At 38.8% G+C, this 15,190-nt stretch overlaps 1 pseudogene; it reads right to left on the bottom strand.

The window, feature by feature from the left end:
* Positions 1-14,653: 14,653 nt before the first annotated feature.
* Positions 14,654-14,725, bottom strand: LOC122054415 (annotated as a pseudogene).
* Between the last annotated feature and the right edge of the window lie 465 nt (positions 14,726-15,190).

Genomic DNA, 15,190 nt, shown 5'->3' on the forward strand with positions numbered 1-15,190 from the left:
GGTGGCCGGCCCCCATTAAATTTAAAAGAATTTTAATTTTAAAATTTTCTTATATGGAAGATATAATTTATTAGAGAGAATTAAAATTAAAATATCTTTTTTACAAAAGATTAAGAAAAGAGATTAGATCTCTTTCCTTATTTGTAGATAGGAAAGATATTTTATTTTTTATCTTTGTAAATTATTCACATGTAGAAAAATTAAAATTATAAAAATTTCTTTTTATCAACCATGAAGGGATTTTAAAGGGAAATTTTATTTTTTAAAATTTCTGAAGACAAATAAGGAAATTTTAATTGTTGATTAAAATTGACTTGTTTGCTCTCCATGAGGTGGCCGACCACATACAATTAATTAGGAAATTTTATTTAATTTTTCTTAATTAATTGTTGTCAAGGAAAGTTAAGGAAATTTTATTGAAATTAAATTTCCTTATTTACCAAAGCTAAGGAATATAAAAGAGGGGGTTGGGGTGCCTTCAAGAGACACAACTTCTATTATTCTTCTCCCTCTTTTCTTCCTTGGTATGGCCGGCCCCTTCAAGCTTTCTCTTCTCCTTGTTGTGGCCGAACCTCTTCTTCCTTTTGGAGATCAAGTTGTGGCCGGATACAAGCTTGGAGAAGAAGGAGAGAAAGCTTATATCCCTTGGAGCATTGGTGGTGTTTTCTCTTCATCCTTGGAGGTGCACTTGAGTTGGCCGAATCTTACAAGGAGGAGAAGAAGGTGCTTTGGTGGTTTCTCATCTCGGAAGATCGTTGCCCACACAACGTTCGATGTTAGAAGAGGAATACGGTAGACGATCAAGAGGTTTTTCTAAAAGGTATAACTAGTATTTTTCCTTTCCGCATCATACTAGTTATTTTAGGAAATAATACCAAATACAAGAGGCATACGATTCTAGTATTTCGAATTTGTTTTCGATGTTGTGTTCTTTATTTTTTCTTTTCCTTGTGATTTGATTGTTCCTTTCGATTAACCTAAAGTTATTTTAGGAAATTAAATATTAGCTTTCCTTAAAAGGTTTTGTCTAGTCGGTGGTGGTTGCTCCCATATTCAAGAAGGCCATGTGCCTCGCCACGTCAGTACTGGGAACCAATTATGGAAATTAATATTTAATGGAATTAATAACTTAGGTGATTTAGATCGAATGTGTTAAGTTCCGCAGGAGATCCAAGTCAAAACCTAAAAGAACAAATAGATTAAACTTTAAATCAAACGTGTTAAGTTCCGCAGGCGATCCAAGTTTAATTTAAAAGAACATATGGTAGCTAGGAAAAGGTTCAGACTTTTGTACAAAATTTTTGTACAGTGGAACCATTAGGTTTTCCGAGTAGCAACCAACAGGGCTTTTCTTATAATTTTTTAGATATCTTGAGCACTAACATGTCAAGTAGGGTTTCAAGAGAATTTTTCACACCCATGAGCGTAAGAGCAAGATCTTCCATTGATGAATATAATGATGCGATTGATGATGAATTTGAATTCCTTTGTGGAGTGTGTGGTAGCACATCTCATCCAGCTGCTATTTGTCACTTTTTCCAAAAATCTGCTAATACTCCAGAATTGGTTCAACCTCAACATCAAGATACATATGAGCAAGTTCTAGATACTTATGGCTATGACTGGGGGAATCATCAAATTCAGAACCTTTAACCCCGACTAATTCAAGAGATGAGCGAGCAGTCATTATTCCAGCAGTAGATCTCTGACCCACCTCAACATTACAATAAATTTTGGATGGACCATCAAAATTTGGACTATAATTGCATGCAAAATGTTGAGCATATTTCTCATGTAAATCAGAGTCAGTCAGAGTTTCAGGATGATTTTTCATTAAACATACCACATCATTCACAACTAAATGAACTGATTGACTTGGAGGACTCTCAAAACCCAAATGTTCCTACTCCAAGTCAGATGAAGACCATAACACATGATTCTGAAGAGCTAATGGTGCAACGGGGGATCCTAGCTCTACGATTATTATTACAAATTTCTAATGAAGTTGTTGATCCTTCTATTGATGATATTGATGTTAGTGGACTCTTCACTACTTATGGTGATGATGTGGTGGATAAAAGTGTAGGGACATGTATTATGGAGGAAATGTCCCAAGAATCACCTCCTTTAATCACACAACCAATTGATTCTATAGAATTTGAAAGAATTGAATTGGTTGATGATAAATGTGTAGGGACTTGTGCAATGGAAGCAAAGCCCCAAGATTCACTACTTTTAGAGGCACCACCACTCGAACTAGAGCTAGAACCACTACAAAATTTTGAAGAGGTCACATCCACTTGTTTAGATCTTTCAGGTACATCTCAGCACTACAAGGTTAGTATTCTTAGTGATCTTTTGGAAAATTTTATAGAGGTACCTATAATTGATTTTATTGGATGTGATTCAATTTTTGATATATACTCAGTTCATACTAATACGGTTCTAGCTCCTTCTTATATTACAGGCTTGTGGGAGGTTTGCCTTTCCTTTAGGTGTGTAGGTTTTCAAGAGGCCAATAATTGGAAGCTCACACTGAACCATCTTCGACCACCCGAAAGAACTTCAAAGAAGACAAAGATGGAGAGAGCAATACTTCATTTTGTAATTCCTATATTGGAAGCTCCCTCGATAATAAGAGCCCTCGGTAGGAGGATGTTTAAATATCTTACCCCTCCAAGAGCGAGATTTAGATGAATCTTATGAGGTAGTCGAGCTAAAGACCTTAAACAAGTGCTTCTTGGAAGGCCACCTAAAGGTTCTTTTAGTTAGTGCATTTTATGTTTCTATTTTTCATTAATAGTATTTTTACTTTGTTTTCGCTTTGATTTCAGGTTGAAATTTCACTTCCATGAGCTGTCCATGACTTCTTCATGGGCATGGAAGTGTTAGAGAAGCAAGGAAGGAGAAAAATCATGATTTGGAGCAAAACAAAGTTTGGTCGTGTGCCATACACGGCCAGACGTATGTTGCAGATAAGGGGGATGCTAGGGCCGTGTCTTCAAGACATGGCCGTGTAGGATCTCCAGAGAAGAAAACATGCTCGGCCGTGTCCCAGACACGGTCGTGTAAAGATTCCAGTGGAGGAAAAAGCCCGATCGTGTCCCACACACGGTCGTGTGAAGATCTAGAGGAGGAATGAGCATTGGCCGTGTCATCCAACACACCCGTGCGAAGCCTCTCGAGGAGGAGAAGGAAGAGGCTGTGTCTCACACACGGTCGTGTGAACTGAACCGACAAGGAGATGGTTGTGGTCGTGCCAATTGGCATGGCCGTGTGAGCTAACCCGAGAAGGAGAAGGGAGAAGCCATGTAGATCTACACGACCCGTGTGGAGTGGAGCTGTTCAAGCCGTGTTCCCTATACACAGCCGGATCCAAGCCGTGTCTGTCACACACCCCCTTCACCTCCACACCTTTTTCTCTCCCAAACTCCTCTCTTCAATTTTTTTCCCAAATCTTCTCAGATCTAGATCTTAAACTCTTCCTTTTCTTCAAACTTTATCAAGATCTAGATTTTTCTTTTCTCCCGCATCCAAGATCTCCAACTCCTTGGCAAAAATCTTGTCTCTTAAAGATCTATTCCTTCAATATCTAACTTCTCCAACCAAGAACAGTACCTCCCCCACTTAATCTTGACAATATGTCTAATATTTTGAAGAGACTTCGCAAGGGGAGTGGAGGATCAAGCGGAGGAAAGGAACCGACAAGGGAAAAAGGAAAACAACCAGCAAAAGGTAAAGGGAAGAGGACCGCATGCGACGAAGATAATGACAACGAATTCAATATCATTTTTAGAAATGAAGATCATAAATCTAGATATGAAATTCTTGTCAATAGAAAGATTGTGTGCACACAATATATGGACCCAACTGTTTTAGACATGCTAGGGATTAGAGAAGATGTAGATTGGATGATTGGGTTTTTAGATTGGAGCGACATTATGTACACACATCTACCTACATATTCTCACATTGTTCTGGTATTTTTGAGTTCACTAGACGCCCACTTTGCCAATGAAGATGATTATGTTGGCAAAATTACTTTTAGACTTATGAATCAAGAATTTCAATGGACGTTTAGTGATTTCAATAATTGTTATGGATTGTCTACCGGTAACTCTCTCAAGTTTGATTCTAGGTTTAATTGGAATCAATTTTGAAGTTCGATCACTGGATTAGAACAACCTTATGAGCCCTCTAGAGCTAAGGCTTCTCACATGCAAACCCCGTTTTTAGATACCTACATCGAGTTATGAGTAAAACTATTTTTGGTAGAGGGGAAAGTGATGGAGTCATCAAGAAAGTAGAGCTTTACGCTTTGTGGGCTATGTTACATAAAGTTGATTTTGATTCCGATTTTCATTTTTTACAAACCTTAGTGAGAGCTGGGAGGGCATCCTCGGGGTCAATTATTTTTGGTGGTTTGATTACTCAAATAGCTATTAATTTGGAGCTTGATTTAGATGGGTTGGAAGTTATTCATGGCAATGACATGATAGACATTAATGCATGTCTTGCTATAAAAATAATTTGTCGGGATGAGAATGGATTTGCATTTCTGAGGACGAATGGTTTTCCTTTACCTCTTCCTTGCCCTGAACGAACTTCTATTCGCAACCCGGCTAATTTGGTAATTACTGACCTAGACCCCGAGAATGCCCCTTCTATATCTGGAGACACAGAGCCACGCCTTGAACCCTCCTCATCTGGACACTCGTAGCCCTCCGGACATCCGGAGCCCGTTAGGCATTCTTTTGCCTATGGTACGGGTTCCTCTAGATTTGACTTTTCAGATTTTCGTGCATCTCTAGAATTACTTCATGAGAAGCAAAATGCCCAACGAACAATGTTGGAGGGTTGCTTCTCTTTATCAAATGATCAGTTTAGAGAAGTACGAGATCATTTTCAGTTTACGAGAAATTTTCAAGGTCAAATGGCTAAATTTGTTCAGGACTATGATATTGATCAAGCTAGAATGAGGGATTTTATGTAGGGCATGAGTGTTACTAGCCAACAGATAGATACTCTTTATGAATATCATAGATTCCTAGGTTAAATCCCTAATTTTCCTAGTTTTCCTATCGGAGAATGACGTAGACCTCCTTTCCCTCGCCCACCTCCTCCACCATATTGATTTCATCGGGACGATGAAAAGTTAAGTCTGGGGAGGTGGTTTCCAAACCTGAAATTTTTTGCATTTTTCTATTTTGTACTACAGTTTATTTTGTCTTGCATTTGTTCTTGTTTTGCTTGGATTGTTTCGATAGTCAGTTGACTATCTTTTGAAGAACCTTGTGGCATACATCTTGAGAACATCAAACTTCACTCATATGCTTTCTTGTCTTTTTAGTAAAAATATTAGCACGTTTATTATCTTGATTCATGATGTTGCAAATTATGCTAGTAGTATGCTTAGTGTATTTCTTTTCTCTATCTTGAGTAGCATGAAATAAGCTAAGTATCATATGGAGATAGGTTTTAGTTTTGGCTTGACCTTAAGGATCTTACCCTCACTTCACTATACTTGAGCTTGGATTGTTGATATCATTGAAATAGTCATGATTCATCTTGTTTGTTTAGTACTTGGTTTCCATGGTGATTTCTCAAACTTCATTTTGGTTACTGGATAATGCTCAAATCATGTAAGCTCATTTTGGAAAAATCAAAATATCCCAACATTTGTGCTAAAAGTACATTTGTGAATAAGTTTTGCACAATGCAAATACTTATGAAAAAAAAGGTGAAAAAAATAGAAAAAAAGTGAATAAAGGATATAAAAACAGTTGTCGTGAGTGGAATCTAGCAAGTCACCCCTTGGAGACCGAGTTAGGTTACTGGGGAAATGACTGCTTAGCTTCTCTTGAGATTGAGCACGCCTTTAAGACCTTGGGTTGATTGAGAAATATGAACAAGTGTGTGACATGTAAGTGTCTATCACCGGTTACGTGTCTATCACCGGAAACATTAGGAACTCAAATTTGATGACGACTTGACTAGGACGAAGATTGAAACTTGAAGGGTTTTGAGTTACTTATTGCACTGTGCACAAGATACTTATGCTTGAGCCATTCTTGACTTGTTTCCATGATCATGCTTGTTAATGAAACTTTTTGATAGAGTTAGGAAAATGTATTAGGGATTATGAATGCATTGTAGAGCATATGAATTATGATTGCGACATTTTTGCTTGTGGGCAAGCAAAAGTTTAAGTCTGGGGGTGTGATGTGCGTAGATTTTATACACTTGTTTAGCATGTTTTGACGCACATTCACATATTTTACGCATGCTTTATCTATGCATTTTCGTACTTCCAATTTTGCTTTTAGCATATTTACTCTTTTTGTTCGGAGATCTGCTTTTGTGCATTTTTTGTACACAAGAGTCGATTTTGGAGAGGAATTAATGTCCGAGGCAAAAATTACAATGGATGAAGGAAAAGGCTTGAGTGCCACACGACCCTGACATGGGGGGCTGCCTAGGCCGTGTGGTGATCACCACCCGTGTGGTTGCAGTAGAGGAGGAAGTGGTCACGGTCGTGTGTGCATCACACGGCCGTGCCAGGTTTGAAGCAAAGAAAGTTCATGGCCGTGTGCACTACATGGTTATGCAAGCCCTCCAGAGCTGAAGCAGTACACGATCGTGTTGTAACGCCCGCCCCTCCTGCTACTAGGGCGGGGTTACTTACTACTACTTGCGGAAACATTCATGCATATTAAAATTTCTCTCTAAAGTAAAACAGCGGAAGTATCATGAAGTCATGCGGAACATTAACATAAATAAACTTAGTTCATGTCAACATAAAAAAAATAACATAAGCAGGTCTCTTATTTGTCTTAACCGAGCCACCACCACACACATCTCCTGCCTCTCCTGCAGCTCCCCTAGTTCATCCATTCTTTGCCCTTATCTGTGGTACAAGGAAAGTAAGCTATAAGCACACAGGCTTAGTAAGATCCTTTCCTACTCACAAAAATCATATATCAAAGCATAATCACATTAGCATATGACAATGGAAACATAATCATCTAACATCATATTGTGAAAACATAGCATCATATCATATCATCTCATAAAGATCATCATGCTATATCATATCGTAAATCATAAGAGCATCATGTCATATAAATCATAAGGGCATAGCATATCATAAAGAAATATCATGATGTGTCATATCATCAATAAAAGAAAATAATGTCATATAAATCATAAAAGCATTCCATATCATAAATCATAAGAGCATCATGTCATATAAACCATAAGGCATAGCATATCATATCATAAATCATATCATGCAAGTTGTCTTTTAAAACATGTGTCATGTCATATGCAAGATGTCTTAAAACATATCATATAGTATTTGAATATAATATCATCATGAGGGTCCGGCTTGTACCACATACATACATAAATGCGCGCAATCCCTAGGACAGGGTAGCTAGCCCCGAACTTACTAGGGAACTAGGTCAGTACTACGACCGTCGACCTAGGGGCGTACTAAGGAGCCCATCCCTTTTTACTAGACTCGTTCATAGTCCGTCGGCCTAGGGGCGCTTATGGAGCCCACCCTTGGTACAAGCCATACAAAGTAAAATAACATATCATGGTACATGTCATAGCATAGCATATCATATCTTGTCATATCATGAAGAGTGCTCTTAGTCCCCAAGGGGAAGCAACTCTTAGACCTTCACTTGTCACATCATAAAGAGTGCTCTTAGTCCCAACAAAGGGAAGCAACTCTTAGGCCTTTACTTGTCATATCATAAAGCATGCATACTTGAGCACATAGCACATCATAAGAGACATTTTCATGCATGGATCATAAACGTACATAAATGATCATATTACTTGTCATATCATAAAGCATGCATACTTGAGCATATAGCACATCATAAGAGACATTATCATTCATGGTTCATAGACATACATAAATGAACACATCACTTATCATAGAAAAACATAATCATGCATGGTATCATTAACTAACATCTCTTAATTCATAACGTAGCATGTGAGACACATAATGATTCCCAATTGGATCTCAATCACCCATTACTATAGGGAGGCTGAAAACATTCAAAGTGTTGTCCTAGGGTACAAGCAACATAAAAGCATATGAATCCTATATCAATTTTATAGCATTTATCATAAAGAACATCATGAGCATATTTGGTTAGGTTCTAAGCTTCCTAGGTCTTTCAACCTAGTTGTGGCCGAAACATTGTAAGCATAAACCTAGGTTACAAGTGGTACAAAAGCATATCAACCGTAAACCAATTTCATATCCTATACTTTAAGGAACATCATGAGTATGTTTTGCTTAGGTTCCAAGCTTCCTAGGTATTTAGTTCTTGTTCTTGGTCGAATAGTAAGGAGCATGAAACTAAGTTCTAAACAACATACAAGCATGAGAACATCATGTTAACTTCATATCATATCATAAGGAAAGTCATGAGCATGTTAATTCAACTTTTAAACTTTCCTAGGCTACTAATTTCATTATGGCCGAAAGTTCAAAGGGTATGAACCTAAATTCTAAACAACCTTCAAGCATAGAATTTCATGTTAGCTTCATATCATATCATAAGGGAAGTCATAAGCATGTTAAACCAATTTTTAAGCTTCCCTAAGTCTTGAATTCTATCCTGGCCGAAAGTTTCATGAAGAAGGAAAATAAGCTCTAAACAACATACAAGCATGAATATCAAACTAACTTCATATCATATCATAAGGGGATCCATGAGCATGCTAGATTAAATTTTAAGCTTCCTTGAACCTAGAATTGATCATGGCCGAAAGTTTCATGAAGAAGGAAAATAAGCTCTAAACAACATACAAGCATGAATATCAAGCTAACTTCATATCATACCATAAGGGGATCCATGAGCATGCTAGATTAAATTTTAAGTTTCCTTGAACACTAGAATTTATCATGGCCGAAACTTCATGAAGAGGGAAATAAGCTCTAAACAACATACAAGCATGAATATCAAGCTAACTTCATATCATATCATAAGGGGATCCATGAGCATGCTAGATTAAATTTTAAGCTTCCTTGAACCCTAGAATTGATCATGGCCGAAAGTTTCATGAAGGGGGAAATAAGCTCTAAACAACATACAAGCATGAATATCAAGCTAACTTCATATCATATCATAAGGGGATCCATGAGCATGCTAGATTAAATTTTAAGCTTCCTTGAACCCTAGAATTAATCATGGCTGAAACTTCATGAAGAGGGAAATAAACTCTAAACAACATACAAGCATGAATATCAAGCTAGCTTCATATCATATCATAAGGGGATCCATGAGCATGCTAGATTAAATTTTTAAGCTTCCTTGAACCCTAGAATTGATCATGGACGAAAGTTTCATGAAGAGGGAAATAAGCTCTAAACAACATACAAGCATGAATATCAAGCTAACTTCATATCATATCATAAGGGGATCCATGAGCATGCTAGATTAAATTTTAAACTTCCTTGAACCCTAGAATTAATCATGGCCGAAACTTCAAAGAAGTGATCCTAGGTTTTTAAGCATTCTAACCTCATGGAAAATATGTAAACAACTTGTACCACAGGTGAGGGGATACTTACAACTTGTTGCTTGTTTTTCCTAAAGAAGATGGTACCCTTGTGAAGAGGAAGAAGAAACTTCTCCTCTTATTTTTCTCCTTTCTTCTCTTTCTTGTAAGGAGTAGATCTTTGAGGACTTCCTTTTGAATTTGTTTTTCTTAGCAAGAAGAAACTTATCTTGGATTTTCAGAAATGAGAGAGGAAGAGGTTTAGGTTTCGGTGGAGAAGGAAGAAGGAGAAGGAAGGAGGAGGAAGAAGAAGAAGAAGGAAGAATTAACTAATTTTCTTTCTCTTTTCTTCTCTCATTCCTATTTATTCCCAATGAGAATGAACATGTCCCCATTCATCCCCTTAACTCCTCTATCTCCTCACTCTCTTAATTCCCACGAAAATAGAGAAGAAGGGAGAAAAGACAACTTGCCTTTTGCTTGCTTCTTTTCTTAACCAAGAGGAAGAGGAGGTAAGCTACTTGATTTTCTCTTGTTCCTTTACTTAACTATCTTCTTACTTTTAACTACAATTTCCATTTTTTTCTATTCATCTATTATTCATTACTCTAGTGGTTACCATACACCAATTTAACTCTATCATTTGTGGGAGGTTCAAGGTTCAAACCTTAACCTCACTTTCTTTTTATTTTATTTTGGTTTCTATTTCCATTTCTCTTTTTCTTTTATTCTAAAAGAAAAATACTCATAGGTATAGCTTATCATTTCGTGGGTGTTACATGTGTAGATCTACACGGTCGTGCAATATTTCCAGAGGCCAAGCAAGCCCTGGTTGTGTCCCAAACATAACCGTGCAGGAGTTCTAGAGCCAGAGGAAGAGCAGACCATGTAGATCTACACGGCCGTGCAAAAGGGAGCAGTGGCAAAGCATACCACGGTCGTGTCTCATACACGGCCGTGTGAGTTGAGCAGAGAGGGGAGTAGCACAGGCCGTGTGAGCTTCACACGGCCGTGTCTCGGAGCCGTGTGGTGCCCAAACCCCTCTTCTATATAAAGCCTTCTTCATGATTTGAAAGGGGATCTTCTCCCCTTTGGGAGAGAGCAAGATTTGGGACATTGCTCTCCATCTTGGAGGGATTTTCTGGCGATTCAAGGGCAGATCTTCAACGTATCGACTCCGGAATCGAGGATTGGATCCGAAAACCATTCTTCATCATAGATAAGCTTTCTCTCTCTCTTTTCTTGGATTTGGGGATCAAGAATGCTTGTAATCTTTCTCTTTTTCGATTTCCTTCCTCGTTCTATGGATTAGATCTCTTTGTTCTAGGATGGAGGGAGTATTTGTAAGTTGAATTGATGTAAAACTCTTGTGGATTTGTCAATTTCCTATTTCTATGATTTTGTCCTGTTTGTACCTATTCAATCTTGTGTGGATTGTTGTGATTTGGACATAATTCCCATTCTTGATTGAATATTTGAATACCTTGTGGATGTTGTAGAGATAATCTCTCATTCGATTTTTCAAGGGGCATTCGTGACAAACAAGCCCGTATAAGGACATTTAAGGGATGATCTTGAGGGTAAAATAAGGGCATTTAAGGGGTAGGATAGATTGTATGCTTTCATATTTTATATCATGATGCGGTTGAGGAGTGATGAATTCTTATCTTGATTATCTGAGGGACGCACGTGACAGGCAAGCCTGTGTAAGGATAACATAGATTCAATCCTAATTGATCACATTTAGGTATAGATTTCAGTCCTAGGCCGGTTGTCTATTGCAAGAGAGAACCGACAACCTTCTACAAATGATGGACAATTGAGGAATAAAATTTGGTAGTTCATTTACATTGATTTACCTTACAAAGAAACCAAAACTCCTAGAACATACATTTATCATAGCCTTTATTCTTGTTTCTATTTCTTTTATTTCTATGCTTGCTTTTCATTAGTTGCACTTAGTTTCTGAAAACCAATTGATTAGTTGTTTAGCTAATTCGCGTTGAGAAATCTTTAGTGGTTATTCTAGTCCCTGTGGATACGATATATTTTATTATTACTTATGACATTTCCGTACACTTATGGAACATTAACAACCTTGTTTCCGAGAATGAGCTCTTTCATAGTGTATGTGCAAAAGAAGGTCGGATCCTTGGATTATTCACCTCAAGGAGATGGATACCAAGTAAATCAAGGCATTAGAATTGGAGAGTTCTTCACTTCAAGTATTCCGCTACAAATCATCTTCATTGAAGCGAGTGAGCTATCCCCCCCCCCCCCCTCTAGCTCCCCTTGATCCCAACAATCGAGACCCTAGCCACACCAACATGAGCAAAAGTCAAATGTTGTACAATACGTAGAAGCCGAGTGGATGTGATTCCTTGAGCCCCAGTGATGGCCCCCGCTATTTTGTCGTACCATCATTCAAGAACCAACAACACTGAAAACTATTATCAGTATAGCAGGGGACGTGCCGAACAACCAACCAAGGGTTTCGCCAGCACTGGCCGTCTCCCAGTAATCGACATTACTAGTGACTGAGTAGACCACCCAGAAGAGATCATTGAGATGCCAAGCAGTGCCCGTGAGCACCCCAGAGACAAGAGGATAAGGCCCCGACCACCGGTCTAGTTGAATAAGAGCGTCCCCCAACTTGGCAAGAGGAGAACCGTATCAACGCTGCTCTGGGAGATATAGGAATGATCATCGGGGACTTGATCGACGGTGACTCCAACCGTGAGAGGAAGTCGCGCACCCACTGATTAGAAATCCACACGGTGGGATGCAGCCAAAAATAAGTACATGGGCCCAAAATCAATTTTGGCCCCAAGGATTTGGAGAGGGTCGAAGTATCCCCAAGATGATGCTCTAATTATTAAAACTATTATAGATAATTATAACATACATCGTACTTTTGTTGACATAAACAACTCGATCAGTATTATTTTCAAGAAGGTGTTCAAGCAGCTACAAATAGAAAATAACTGATGTGCATAGATATTATGATCGTTTATGCATGTTTTAACGCATATTCACTTGTTTTATTTGTATATATTCTTCATGCAATCGTTTCTCCTATTATTTATTCAGTATTAATTACTCTTTTGTCGGAGATCTGCTCTTTGTTTGGTTTTGTGTTGACAGGGATAACTTTTGGAGCGAAAGCGGTGATTGTCGACGCATCGGAGCAAAAGTAGAAAACCACTTGACACCGGCCGTGCAACCCTGCATAGCCATGTGGTCATTCCCGAGAGAGAGCAACACACGACCATGTGACCTTGTAGGGCCATGCCTCACAACCAGAGTCGAAGGAAGACATGGTCGTGCGGAACTCGCATGGCTGTGCCACTCTACCCGAAGAAGGAGAGGAGCTAGCCGTGAGGATCTCGCATGGCCGTGGCACGGGCCATGCGGCGCCCATGCCCTAGCCTATAAAAGGGCTCTTAACCCCTTCCCCTTGAAGGGGAGAGCCGAAAAAGAGAGATACACCTTGGTGTCATTCCACACCTTCCTGGACCTCTGTTCGACGATCCGAGATCACCTCCATCACCGCATCAACTCCAGAAGTAAAGGATTGGGTCCGAAGATCACTCAATGTCATTGAATAAGCATCTCTATTCCCTCTCTCTTCTTGTCTGGGGATTGAATGTTTAATTATACTAAGTCTTTGGGTTTTTCTCATGTGTCTATGGAGTAGATTCTTTGTTCTTGGATCAGGAAGTAGTTGTGGATAGGTTATGATGTAAGATTCATGCTTATGCTTTCACTCTTTGAATGATTTCACTTGTCTTATTTCAATTTGATATGCATGAGACTTGTTTACCATGTCATATTAATTGATTGTGTTGAGATTGCTAATTTCATAAAGAGAGGATCTTAGATCGTATACCCGAGGGGCCCTAGTTACAGGGGTATCCCGTTCACGGATATCTAGGATACTTTCTCGAAAGGAGAGGTAATTCCTCTCACAAGGAAGTAAGAAAACAAAACAAATCCCTATCTCTATCCTTAATGATACCGATCAGGTTCAAGGCGCCCTAATGACAGGGGTTAACCGTAACAGGATTTCACAGGGATCTTCTCTGTTTAGTGCTTAAGGGTAGTAGCTATAACTTCTAACAAGTACATGTTGATTGACAATGAGGAAAGGATAGAATATGATGCATTAGTTACCACCATAACGAAACTAAACTCCTAGAGCTCTTCCCAAACCAAGTAAAACTCTCTCTCTCTCTCTCTCTCGCCAGTTCTCACATCTACTTCCCAAGTTCTTTTCTTCTCAAGAAACAGTTCACTTATAACCATCAGTAGTTTAGCTAATTCTACGTGAAGAATCATTAGTGCCTATAACCAGTCCTCGTGGGATTGATAATCTTTTATTACCGACGACGTATTCGTGCACTTGCGGAAGCGTAACAAGTTTTTGGCGCCATTGCCGGGGACTACACCTATAACATTAGTGATAATCATATTGTATTAGTCTAGACCTTGTTTTTCTTTATTTCACTTTACTTTCTGCATTTTTATTAATATATATATATATATATATATAAACTCTTTCTTTTATTATGCACTTGGATTATTCAATATCTTTTTTTTTTTTACATGCGAAGAGCTAATCTTTCAAGAAAACTTTTGTTGTTCGATCCAGAAATTGATAGAACTTTCCTGAGGCGAAGAAACTTGCAAAAACTCCAAGCAGAACAAGAAACTTCAGAAATGGCTGACAAGCTTTTGAAGGACTACGCAGCACCTTATGCACAAGGGCTTCAGTCTAGCATCACCCGACCACCAATTAAAGCTAACAATTTTGAAATCAAGCCTGCCGTGATCCATATGGTTCAACAAAATCAATTTGGAGGAGGACCGCACGATGATCCCAATCATCACTTGGAGCTTTTCTATGAGATCTGTAATACTATGAAAGTGAACGGGGTCCCTCCAGAAACAGTAAGGTTACTTCTTTTGGATTTCCCCTGAAAGACAGAGCAAAGGAGTGGCTTAATTCTTTACCATCAAACAACATTACATCTTGGGAGCAGTGTGAGCAGAAATTTCTGGACAAAGTTTACCCGCCAAGTAAAATTGCACACATAAGGAATTTAATTGTAAGCTTCAAACAAGCAAACTTAGAATTGTTATTCGAAGCATGGGATAGATTCAAGAGTATGCTGAGACAGTGCCCCCATCATGGCCTCGAGAAGTGGTTGGTGCTACACACGTTCTACAATGGAATCAATTATCACACGAAGATGTCCCTCGATTCTGCAGCAGGAGGGGCGTTGATGAATAAGAGTCTTAATGAAGCTGAAGACATAATAGAGAATGTGGCCCAGAACCATCATCAGGGGGCAACCGAAAGATTTGGAGGTTCCTTTTCTGGGAATCCAATAAAAACATCAGGAAAATTTTACGTAGATGCAGTCATGCTCATGTTCGCAAGGCTGGATGCTCTGACCAAGAAGCTTGAGACCATGGGGAACAACACAACCAATGCAATGGTGTGTGCGTGCGAAACTTGTGGAAGTTCGGATCATGCTCAAGATACTTGCCGCCTAGGGCCAATACAAGCACAAATACATTAACTTGAACAATGCGATGCGATAGTCAATTATAACCAAAGGCAAAACAATCCCTACTCCAACACATACAACCCTGGGTG

The sequence above is a fragment of the Zingiber officinale genome, chromosome 3A (assembly GCF_018446385.1).
Source record: "Zingiber officinale cultivar Zhangliang chromosome 3A, Zo_v1.1, whole genome shotgun sequence".
Lineage (NCBI taxonomy): Eukaryota > Viridiplantae > Streptophyta > Magnoliopsida > Zingiberales > Zingiberaceae > Zingiber > Zingiber officinale.